This window comes from Thamnophis sirtalis, unplaced genomic scaffold (genome assembly GCF_051295495.1).
Source record: "Thamnophis sirtalis isolate CommonGarterSnake01/CBP01778 unplaced genomic scaffold, rThaSir2_p1.2 scaffold_3, whole genome shotgun sequence".
NCBI lineage: Eukaryota > Metazoa > Chordata > Lepidosauria > Squamata > Natricidae > Thamnophis > Thamnophis sirtalis.
Window position 1 is genome coordinate 55,751,347 of NW_028261383.1, and position 13,006 is coordinate 55,764,352.

Sequence of the window (13,006 nt, forward strand, 5' to 3'; positions counted from 1 at the left end):
CAGTAACACCAAAAGAAGAGTACAAGTACTTAGGAGTTTTGGAATTATCTGACCTGTTGCACAACCACTTCAACAAAATCTATAAAGCGAGTCCGGAAAATCTTAAGATCAAAACTAAGTGGAAGAAATATCATAAAGGGAATTAATATCTGGACAGTGTCTGTAATATGATACTCAGCTAGAATAATTGATTGGGCTCAGCTAGAACTTGATAACCTGGATCAAAAGATTAGAAAACTAATGACAATGCACTACATCCAAAAAGTGATATTGATCTATTGTACTTGCCTAGATTTCAGGGTGACAGAGACTCTTACAGGTGACGCAAACTGTAGAACAGGAAAAATACTGCTTACATACACAACATACACCTTTATGATTTCCATGTCACAGGTGACTCCCAAAATCCCAGGACACAAATCCTAAGGTCTCAAAGATTGCCCCAATTTGCAATTTCTAACATAGCAGAAGAGACAGTATTTCAAAATAATTACACTTCCATATTCTCCTGACATACCCATTTCTTTATCTTGACCCATTTCACTTGCAAAGAACACTGACTTTGGTCAGACCCTCAAAGAATAAATATTTGGAACTTTCAAAAGCATGAGGTCATTCATAAATGTATTTGAAATTCAAGCTTGCAGTCCTGTCTTGTCAACTTGGAATAAGATTCATTGAACTAATTTGGATTTTGTTCTGGGTAGACCTAAATAGGATTACATGATTAATTACATTAGGTATCTTTTAAATTCTAAAAATAAGATACTCAAAGTCAACAGGTCAAGATACTTTAACTCTATATATTCATGAAATAGGTTCCATTTTAGTTTTCATTTTCTAAGCTTACATTAGAGTAGTGAAGGGAAGAAAGGAACAGTTATTGATGAAGTTCATAAATTTCTCTCTCCAGTGTTATATAATAAATGTAGATACTGAATAAAAAGCTGGATTTTTATACACCTTCAGTCTTTATGAGATTTTATATTATGTTGTTTATTATCTTGTGGGAACCAAGTCATCCTAACAGGTGTTGGCCAGAGCTGGAAGGGATTACCAAGTAGACACCAGAACACCTAATTAAACAATGTGATCTGTGGCAAGGAGAGAGGGAGTTAAGACTAACCCTAACCCTAACCTAACCCTAATCCCTGAGACATGCCATCAATTCATCTAACTAAAATATCATACAGATTGGTAGCAATTTATCAGATTTTAAAGCAGGTCTCTTTGTAACCCACTCAAGAAGTACCAGGGAAGTTCAGCATGCAACGTACCTTCAGCATGCAGCATCTAATACTGAGATATTCACCTTAACCAATTACCTTAATTCTTCTAAAATGGCCTTTTCATTTGGATTATTTTGGTATTATTGTGGTATGGGTTCTCCATAAACTGGTTTTTTTTTTTTTGGTTTAAAATTCTCCATAAAAAAATAATTTTAATCCATTTTTGATCCAAAGCCTTGCACCACAAAACTGGGGTGGAAAGAAGAAAGTAGCATGGAGTACTTAAGAATAATTCCTGGGCACAACACAATCTGAACAAATTCAAAAATAGTCTGTGCATTGAATTATGGAGCAGAGGTGGGTAAAGCTATAGTTCAGTTCACTGGCAATTCATTTCCAGAGACTCTAGAGGCCTTAAGAATGGTCAGTGTGCAAACTCCTTTTTTGTTGCTATTTTTGTACAATCCAAAATCTGAAAATTGCAGCCTGACTGCTCTGATATCCCCCTTCTGTAAAACCATCAGAAAGGGCAGAAAGATATATCTCTGTTATCCTTCAGAGAGATACCTGACATGTATAATTCAGTAAATTTAGAAGTGCCTGTTTGTTTCCTTCAGCTAAAAAAAAGTAGTATTTGTTCCTATAAAAATACTTATCTGTAATCCTTTGATACCTTAGGCCTGAACTTAGCTACCCTTTTGTGGTCCTATGAGCTATTTCAGTTTGACAAGTCAACATTAAGATTGAAGCTGTCTGTCACCAGATCTCTGGCATGGCAAAGAGCTTTTCAATGCTGCTTCTCTCTGAGCCAATGTTGTCATCAAACTATTAACAACCAAGATCTCTTTCTTATTAATTCAGATCGCTTCAGTTTCTAAGTGCTTTAATATTTCTGTCCCAATGTGCATCACTCTAAACATGCATTTGGTCCAGGGTGGGGTTTCTGCTGGTTTGGCACCCAATTTTTTTTGCTGGCACGGGCTCGCTTTGCTCACTTTAAGTGCACATTTGCACTTCAAAATGTCTGCACATGGGCACAACATTAAAAGGGGGGGGGAATTAATTTTTTTTAATGAAGATTGTTCTGTGCATGTGCAGAACAGAAAATCAAGATGGTGGCACCAAGGATAGAACCGGTTCCGTCACATGTCTGGCCAAGTTACTATCTATTTGTCCGAACCAGTCCGAACCTGTAGGAGCCGACCTCTGATTTGGTCTCCGATGACACGTTGCACGACCTGCTAAGAGAACAGTGTCATCCATTCCTGCCAGGCTGCCAATCTCTTGAATAGTGTCAGTTGAACAAGGGAGCTTCCCCACTGGGTAGGTCTAGCTGCCCCACCAATTGGTAAGCACTCAGGAAGCAGCCCATGTCTAGTCACATCATGTACTAGTTACATGGCTCACTATAATTGGGTTCAAAAAGAAGGCAGCCTTTTTGTTTTGCCTTCATCTTAGCAACTTATAGCAATAGCAATAGCAGTAGACTTATATACCACTTCATAGGCCTTTCAGGCCTCTCTAAGTGGTTTACAGAGAGTCAGCATATTGCCCCCAACAATCTGGGTCCTCATTTTACCCACCTCGGAAGGATGGAAGGCTGAGTCAACCCTGAGCCGGTAAGATTTGAACCGCTGACCTGCTGATCTAGCAGTAGCCTGCAGTGCTGCATTTAACCACTGCGCCACCTTGGCAACTTCTAGTCCAGCAGTTCCCTACTGCTATAAATTACAGGTAAACCAGTGATCTTATGTGGATCTTCAGGGAGGAGGAGGCAAGGCTTCTCTTTCAGTAACCAGGCCTGATTCAGTGTTTACCCTCTACTACTAGCAGTGAAGAAGTTGGAATTTTAAGTTGGATCAATGGGAGATGAAAAAGCCTTATTCTTCTCTTTCCAGAGAAACCTTTAGAAGCCTACTGTGAGAAAGATGGGCTGTCTGAGAGTGTGTCTATAGTCGCTTGAATGAGCACCAAATGAAGATCTTGGCATCTAAAATACTAGCTGCTTCTGCTCCACAGCTTCAAGCCAGCTTCACCTTTGTAGAGCTACCTATAAGTGCTTTGAATTATTTACTGAATACAATATCACTGAGCAGCTGGATTTGAAATATATGCCATCTTTAATACAATCTCTCTCTCTCTCTCTCTCTCTCTCTCTCCTTTCTTTCTTTCTTTCTTTCTTTCTTTCTTACTTACTCCCTCTCTCTCCTTCCTTCCATCCTTCCTTCATTCCTTCCTCCTCCTCCTCTTTCTCATGCAGGGCCTGCTTTTTCAGATCAACTAAATGTTAAACTCAGAAGGAAACCTGCCTAATTCCACAGGCTGTAAAAAGAGAGTGAAATGAAAAGACAGTGAAATTTTGTACAGCAAAATTTTGACTTACAGCAATTCATTTAGTAACGACACTGGGGAAAAATATGACTGTTTTTCACACATACAACTATTGCGGCATCCCCTTGGCCGTGTGATCAAAATTCAGATGCTTGGCAATTGGTTCACATTTATGATGACTGCAGTGCCCCGGACTCATACGATCAGGTTCTGTGAACTTCCCAAAGCAAAGCCAATGGGGAAACCAGATTCACTTAACAACCATGTTACTAACTGAACAATTGCAGTGATTCACTTAACAATTGTGGTAAGAAAGATCATAAAATAAGGCAAAACTCACTTAAATATGTTTAACTTAGTGAAATACATTTTGGGCTTAATTATGGTCGTAGGTCAAGGACTACCTGTACAATCAGACTCGCAAGATTCTATTAATGTATCCTTACAATAAAGTAGAATTAGCTTGCTTGATCTTGTTTCCTATCTGATCTACCTAGGAAGGCATCAGTGCAATGATGATGTTACCTAATTGGATAATGAAATATCTGCAAGGAAATGACTGAGCTCAGAGACCACCAAAGACTCCACAGTTCAACCCTGAGCTACAAATATTTTCTTTTATTTATAGATAAAGATTTCTCTCACACATATGTGCTAGTCATTCCTGACTCTAGGGGTGGTGGTGCTCATCTCCTTTTCAAAGCCGAAGAGCCAGTGCTGTCCGAAGACGTCTCCATGGTCATGTGGCCAACATGACTAAACACCGAAAGTGCACAGAATGCTGTTACCTTCCCATCAAAGGTGGTCCCTATTTTTCTACTTGCATTTTTACATGCTTTTGAACTGCTAGGTTAGCAGAAGCTGGGACAAGTAACAAGAGCTCACTCTGTCATGCAGCACTAGGGATTCAAACCGCTGAACTGCTGACCTTTCTGATAGACAAACTCAGCATCTTAGCCACTGAGTCACCACATGCATATTCGTAAAACTGAACATTTACATTATTTTATTGCCAATAGTTTGTATGTACTGTGTGTGACTCTGCTTTAATGCCCTTGCAGAGATCTTCGTAGAATATCAATGGTAGTAATTATCGCTGTAAATTGTTTGTAGATTATTTTTCCTTAATAAAATGAGGAAGAATGAATCTGATTCTCCATAAGAAAAAAACCCTCATATTCTAAATCAGCATAACCTGAGTTAGAATATCAATAGCCATAACTACCTGAAAATGGTTTATTGTCTTGAGTTATTTGTAAAAAAAAATAGCCCAGGTGGGATAAAAATAAGTAAAATAAAATGACAAGAAATGTATGTATTTGCAGAATTGGTCAAAAATTGCTGAACAGTCATTTGGCTATACTAAATATATAATAGCATATAATTTAATTAAAGTCATTAGTGATCTTATTTTGCTACACTAGCTATAAAATTAGTGTCCAATTTTCAACTAATAAAGAATCTGTTCGTAACAGCCAAGATACTAGTTCTTACCAAATGTAAATCTCAATAATAGGAGGCATTGTAGGATATTTGACATATTTTTAAAGCCAAAGAGTAATCTGTTTAAAGAAAACTAAGTTTTACCCCTCAAAGGAGATTCATTCTGCGTCTAGGGGGAAGCATGGGTTTCTTAGTGAATGAAGGCGACAACTCTATAAACTATATAAATGATCTTGGGCAAGAGCAACAAGCTGTATATAAAGACTTGCCTACAAGCAGGGGTGGCATCCTACCAGTTTAACAACTGGTTCACTTTGCACGCGGATTGCTGCTTGGGAAGGAAAGCAGCTGAGATGTGTCAATTCAGCCTGCCGAGCAACTCAGCCAAGAAGATAAAGGTAGGTAAAGCACAGGAGCGGGTGGGCAGGCCCACTCCCAGCTGATCATCGTAGCTACTGGTTCGGTAGACTCCCATCTCTGCTTACAAGTCTTCCTCACTGAATGAGGCAATCCTAACCCAAAAGTAAGCAGTTTAAATCTACAGGGTGGGGCATAACCTTTTCCTAGGGGGTCACAGCAAGATCGACAGCAGTTTACAACTTCCGCAACACCTCATTTTAAAGCCCATAAAAAACTGAATTGAATGAGCTATTAAATGTTAAATTTGCTTTAAGAATGGCTGGAAAATTCGATTCGGAAATGCAAATGCGACTCAGCAATTGTTAAAGGAAAACAATGTCGAATTTTGGGGCAATGACGTCTGGCCGGGAAATTCGCCAGATCTCAATCCGGCAGAGAACATTGGGGCCATAATTAAGGATTAAGGATGAAGTGGAAGCTCTGATGATTCAGGAGCAAGGTCAAAATCGATATTCGGTTGAAACTTTGAGAATGAATTTGGAAACTGTGTTGAAAAATCTGGAAAATCGAACGGAACTGTTTGAAGATTTGTTGTGTTCTTATCCACCTCGTTTGAATGCTGTTCGAAGGGCTAATGGTGGTCATACTGACTATTAAATCGTGTCAATAAACTCAGTTTTTGATGGGCTTTCGAATGGTGTATGAATTATTTGTGTTGTTATTACAAGTGTTGCTGTGACCCCCTAGGAAAAGGTTATGCCCCGCCCTGTACTTAGACACATTTAGCTCTCTTGCTGACTTACAACACTCCAAACAGTGGTGGGTTGTTAACTGGTTTACTACCTGTTTGCTTATGCTCGTGCACGTGTGCAACACTTCTGCGCATGTGCAGAAGCATCAGGGTGGATGGGCAGAGCCTCCTGCCACCACCATTACCGGTTTGGCCGAACCAGGCCGAACCGGGAGCAACCCACCTCTCACTCCATACCACCTAACTCTAAATATGTAGCCCAGGATGGCTTTATATGTCTCCAGTGTATCGGCTGGCTTTCCTTATTTAATAGAGGAACTGAAACAAATTCTTTTCTCTCACCAACATGTATTTCTGTCTTTCTACTAAATACTGATTTCCTTGAATGTCTATGGAGATTCTCAATCATCCAGGTCATTGTGGTCCCAAAAGTGCTTTTTATCCAAAAGGCAACTTGACTTGATTCCTTTTTTTTCTTTGAAAACATATTGCTTCTCATCCAAGAAGCTTCATGGATGAGAAGCCACATGTTTTCAAAGAAAAAAGCAAAATAGTCCAGTTGTCTTTTGGAAAAAGCACCTTTGGGACACCTAACATCAAAAACATCATCAAAAAAGCACAACAAAGAATGTTCTTTCTGCACCAACTCAGGAAGCTCGAGCTGCCCAAAGAGCTGCTGATTGAGTTCCACAGAGGAATTATTGAGTCTGTCGTCTCTACCTCTATAACTACTTGGTCCGGCTCTGCAACCCAACAAGACAGACATAGACTGCAGAAAAAAACATTACTGCCAACCTGCCTTCCGTTGAAGTCAAAAAGAAGGCTGTGAAAATATTTAGAGACCCCTCACATCCTGGATATAAATTGTTTCAACTTCTACCCTCAAAAGAACCCGAATTCCATCACTCTGCTAAACAAATAATTCCCTCAACACACTCAAATTATTTACTAAGTCTGCATTACTATTACTATTAATCTTCTCATCATTCCTATCACCCATGTCCTCCCACTTATGACTGTATGACTGTAACTTTGTTGCCTGTATCCTTACGAATTATATTGATTGTTTTCTAGTATGCTTATTTGTACCCTATGACTATCATTAAGTGTTGTATTCATTATGATTCATGACGAATGTATCTTGTTTTTTATGTACACTGAGAGCATTTACACCAGACACAAATTCCTTTTGTATCCAATCACACTTGGTCAATAAAGAATTATATTCTATTTCTTGAAGTAATCTCTCTCCCTCTCTCTTCCCCCTTTCTCTCCCTCCCTCTCTCCATCTCTCTCTCTCTCTCCTCCCCTGCCCCCTCTCATCCACCAGTTCCTCTTAAGTCTCTGGACATGTCACCTGCCTTTATTATTCTCCTGATTTTGTCCCTGTGGTCCTTACACTCAATCACATCTACCTCCATGAGAAGGCAGGCCAGGAGATATATGACACAGTCAGATTTCTTTCAGATGTTTCTTTTGCCTGCATTTCCATGGCTTTTCCTTTCAGACACCTGAGATTATCATCACTCAAGTGAATCAGTAACAGTGAATTGGCTTTGGGAATTAACAGGAAGCACAGAGATGGTATGAGAGAGCATTTGGAAGAAGAGAGGAAACAAGTAATGAGCCTCAGAAGCCGGCAACAAGCATTACAGAAGCTTCCTCAGCTGTATAGTTCCCTTTCTCAGAAGTGCAGTTTTTTTTATACACAATGTGCTAAGCATTTTTTGGTTTTAATAATATGAAATATTTGTATTTACAATTATATAGCTTGAAAGCTGCTCTGGGAAGATTCTTATCCTAAAAGATTGTAATAACTTTGTCCCAGAAGGAAGTAGCACCCAGCTAAGCTTGGCTCATCCCAGAAAAGCTAAGTAGCATTAGTGCTTGAATAGAAGATCTTTAGGAAATCCCAGGAATATGCTCTATCTATTGAAATTAAAACAGAATCCCAGCTGTCCCAGAAGACAGCAATAGGAAACCATTTCCATGTTCATATAGTCACTAGGAGTTGAGTCCATCTAAAGGAGATATTTTAATTAATTATAAATATTCATGACACCCATCTGGATTGCTATACTTCAAGGAAAGCTCTCTTTCACCCTAGGTTCAAAGTTTAGATACCTTTGCCTACCTCAAGCCTTCACAATTGCATCTATTGTTGAGTTTTGAGCATTAAGCACACTAATTAATTAGGGGCCTCTTATAGGGTTTGGACCAATTAGCTTGGTTGTTAAAAAAAACAAAACCAAAAGAGGTTCTTGTTATTTTATAGTCTGCTAAACCTACCGCTGAGATCAAGTTCAATGTGATGTAGATATGATCCTGCTAAGCAACGTGAGTTGTCAAGTGCCCTTGAGTTCATGCAAAGCCATCCAATTGGGCAGATATTCTTACCACACCTCATCATGGCTGCAAACATCACCTGATGGCTCTCCATTTGGACCTTCCTTGTTCCACAGTACAGCACTCATGCATCTCTTCTTCCCTCCCCTTCCCCATCACAGCCTGTGGCAACACTTTCCCCCCTTATGCCCTGCAGAGAAACAATATTTTTGTGTGCGTGAGGAACAGAATTGGCCACCCTAAATGAAATATTAACATAGAACTGCTGAAAACTGCTGTTAGAAAACTATAACTTATACTGAATAGATGCTCTGTGTGTGTATGTGTGTGTGTGTGTGTTTGTGTGTGTGTGTATGTGTGTTGGTTTCTGCTGTTGTTTCTGTTAATCTTTTTCATTAAGCCCAGAAAAGCTATTATATATTGCTTACTAAGCAAAGTTTGAGGTTTTAATATAATTAAAAAGTTGATAAATGATAGGTAAGAAGATTCAGGTCCATTTTTACACTCACAAATAATCTGTTATTATAAATAAATAGATTTTGTATTCAGCAGCTAGTAACTATTGAAGTGTAATAGAATTGTGTGGTGATACATTATACACATGCAGAAGAAGCGAAGCTGTATTTCCTACTACTATCTGCACTTTTAGTTGGATATGGATTTTCTTCTTTGGATTGGGAATGCTTTGTATATGAAGATAGAACTTGCCCTACTGTTAGGTAGAATGAGTTTGCAGAAAGTATTTAGGGAAAGGAAATGATGGACATCAGCAGATAGTATCTCATTATCCATATCAGTGGTGAGTTCCTACCAGTTCGGACCAGTTCAGCTGAACCAGTAGTAGCTTGGCGGTCTGGGTCACTGGAACTGGCAGTGACCCAGGCCTACCATGCCCCCAAACCAGTTATCCTGGCAGCGCCATAGGTGCTGCCATCTTGTTTTTTGCTTCTGCGCATGCGCAGAGCAATTTTAGTTGCACACGCAGCATGTCCCTGACTGAATTGGTAATAGACTCTGCTGGAACCCACCCCTGATCCATATATATCAGCTGTCAATTTGAGTAGCTTTCATACTGGAATAAGAGGAAGAGTTATTATCCTTTATTTTAGATTAAAGGGATTAGGATGAGGAACCCATATTCAGCTACAAATACTCTACTATACTTCATCTTTAAGCTCACTGCTTTCTATCTGGTTATCCTAGGAGTGATGCACAGATAATAACAATAGCATTTAGACTTATATACCACTTTGCAGTGCTTTTATAGCCCTCTCTAAGCAGTTTACAGAGTCAGCCTATTTCCCCCAACAATCTGGGTCCTCATTTTACCGACCTCAGAAGGATGGAAGACTGAGTCAGCCTTGAGCCTGGTGAGATTCAAACTGTCAAACAGCTGGCAGCTGGCAGAAATAGCTTGCAGTAATGCATTCTAACCACTGTGCCATCACGGGCTCTAGATTAGTGAAGCTAGTACTATTTATGTTATTCTTATTCACTGGAAGAAAGACCAGTATCCTGGTGAAAATCACAGTTCATTTGCTTTAATAATGTGGCTTTATCTGCCAAGAAACTTCACAAAGCTACTTCAGAAGGGTGCTGTCTTCCAACTTTCATAGATGTCAAGATAAAAGAGTTCCACAGTTCAGATAAATTTTATCAGCCCTTTGTAACTGTTTCTGCACCTAACCTCACCTGAGGAAGAAACCATAATCCTGAAAAATGAAAAGAAACTGTAGGGAAGTTGAAGTGTAGTGGATTAACTGAATAACATAAAGTTGATATGCAAAAGAAATGTCCAGGTGATAGTTGAGTTACAGATATGAAAATATTTCAGCAAATTTTTCTTTCTTATATTCTAGACTAGCTAATTTGTAGTATGAGGGTTAACTTGGTAGATAGATATTTGCATGTGACAAAAATTACCATATTTTTCATTCCATTAGACGCACTCCCCCCTCCCAAAAGTGGGTGGAAATATCTGTGCGTCAGTGGTGGCCCTTTGATGAACAGCAGCCAGGCCACAATGGCGGGGTCCTTTTACAGTGCTGAATCCCGCCTCTTCTGTCTTTATCATTGCCCACCTCTTCTGTGTCTTTTACACAGTGCAGGAGTCAATAGGCAGAGCTGGCACATGAGAAGACACCTATCTGTGGCCCTCCCAGGCTCCGCCTGGTTTTTTTTTTCTTGTTTCCCTCCTCTAAACCTAGGTGCATCTTATGGTCAGGTGCATCTTATAGTGTGAAAAGTACAGTACTTATTTATCTACACCCTTCTATCAGTAAAAATTACTTAGGAAGCAACTACATTCAATGTTAACAACAGAACAAACATTTGCTTTCCCTAACTTAGTAAACATTTTAAAAAATACTCTTAGCAGCTTCCCAAGTCATTGTTCCATTTTCTAAAACAAAAAAAGATAAATGACCAAAGGGTAATATCAACAAAAAATATGTATAAGTTACTTTTCTCTAAGACAGAGGTGTTAACTTGTTATTTTAACAACTGTAATGAAACTTCTCCAGCAAAGGGAGAAATTAGCTTGTCTATTTGGTCATCCTCAATAAAAAACCAATAGGGTTTTTTTGGGTTGTTGTTAGGTTTGTTAAACAAGAAAGGAACATAAAAATCCTAAAATGCCAAATGGAATTAGTGGATCCAAAGGGATTTTATTTCCATATCAGGTGCTATAAATAGCCATCATATTTGTGAAACAGAAATTCCTTAAATAGAAATAAAATTTCAGGATTTGCAACAGGACTTCTCATTAAAAGTCCAAATGAATTTTTCTTGCAAGTTCTTTATTAGATGTCCATTATATCCCAGGAGACCTACAGTAAAACCTAAACATTTGCTGCTATCCATTAACTTTCAGGATGGCTGCAGTCATTTACCTGTAAATAAAATCAAAGATCTGGAACTGATACATTTTTCCTATATATTAGACAGTGATTTATTATTATTTTTTAATGAAGAGCTTGGAAGGGTGGCAAATAGAACTTCTGGCACTGGTGGTTCATATCTTTGCTATCTAGTGTTTACAAGTTTCAGGGTTAGTATAATTCAGTGTTTCTCAGCTTTGACAACTTAAAAGATCTGTGGACTTCAGATCTGAAGCAAAAAAAAGTAGACCTTCATCTGGGATTTATTTGAATCCAGTTGGCCTTCAACCCATTGAAGGGATGATTGCATAATGAGAGACAGAGAGTGAAAAAGGACATCCGCACAGTCTTGCAACTTGAAGCAAACTCCCAGACTCCATGTTCCATTTATGAAAAAGTTTCTGAAATTGAAAGAAAGAAAGCGAGAAACAGACAGAGACAGAGAGAAGGGGGGAGGGAGAAAGAAAGAAAGAAAGAAAGAAAGAAAGAAAGAAAGAAAGAAAGACAAGTAAAGTGAATTGTTATTGTTAGTTGCAAAGTCATGTCTGACCCATCACGATGCCATAGACAATGTTCCTCCAGGTCTTCCTGTCCTCTACCGTCTTCTGGAGTCCATTTAAGCTCACACCAACTGCTTCAGTGACTCCATCCAGCCACCTCATTCTCTGTCGTCCCCTTCTTCTTTTGCCCTCAATCGTTCCTAACATTAGGCTCTTCTTCAGTGAGTCCTTCCTTCTCATTGGGTAAATACCGTATTTTTCAGAGTATAAGGCACACCTTCCCCCCCCCAAAAGGGTGAAAATCTGGGTGTGTCTTATATACTGAATACAGAATTTTTGGCCTACCGAAACCATGCCCCCTTTGCAAAAATAGACATGAAGAGAGTTTGGGAAGCTTGCAAAGTGCAAAAACTTTTGTTTTTAATTTACCTCTTCAAAATCATGGTATGTCTTATACTAGAGCAACAAAAGTATTTTATTTGCTAGATATATGTATGGAGTTCTAAAATAAACAAAGTAAGGATGTGAGTGAAATATTGATCATTCAAAATGAGGTTCCACTTTCTTCAGGGAAGTTGCCTTAATTAATCCTCTAATTGCTTATAAGACCGGAGGAGCAGGTTTAATCTTTATGAATATTCCATGATACGACAGAAGCTCAGCCACGATGTTTGTGGAAACCTCTGTGTCCTTGGTGGGCTTTACCTCGAGGGACAATTCCTTATCTGAAATGCTTTGTGGGAGAAGGAGATCAATCTTGTCAGATGAGTGGGAAAGGTGGCAGATGAAAAAGGAGATGGCAATCTGACCCCATTTTATCTTGACTTTAGGTAGCACTTTTTTTCAAATTAAATGCATGCACCATGTTATGAGTTTAGAATTATAATTAGAAAATTCATTGTTCTGTTTCAATGTTTCCGTGTGGGTGTTGAATAGAAATGTACTTTTTCTGTTGTATGCAATAGACTCTGTGTTGTACTATTTACAAGCACAGTTACTCAAGTACTTTTCTGTCAACTCGTTATGTATGGGATCATCATTCTGCTGTTTGCAAACTATATCTATGATCCAACTAAGCAACAGTTTCAATACCAGTGCAAATTGTCAGCACTAATAAGATGTTGACCTTTGACAAGCAGAGATGAAGAGTGGTTGATTCAGATTCAG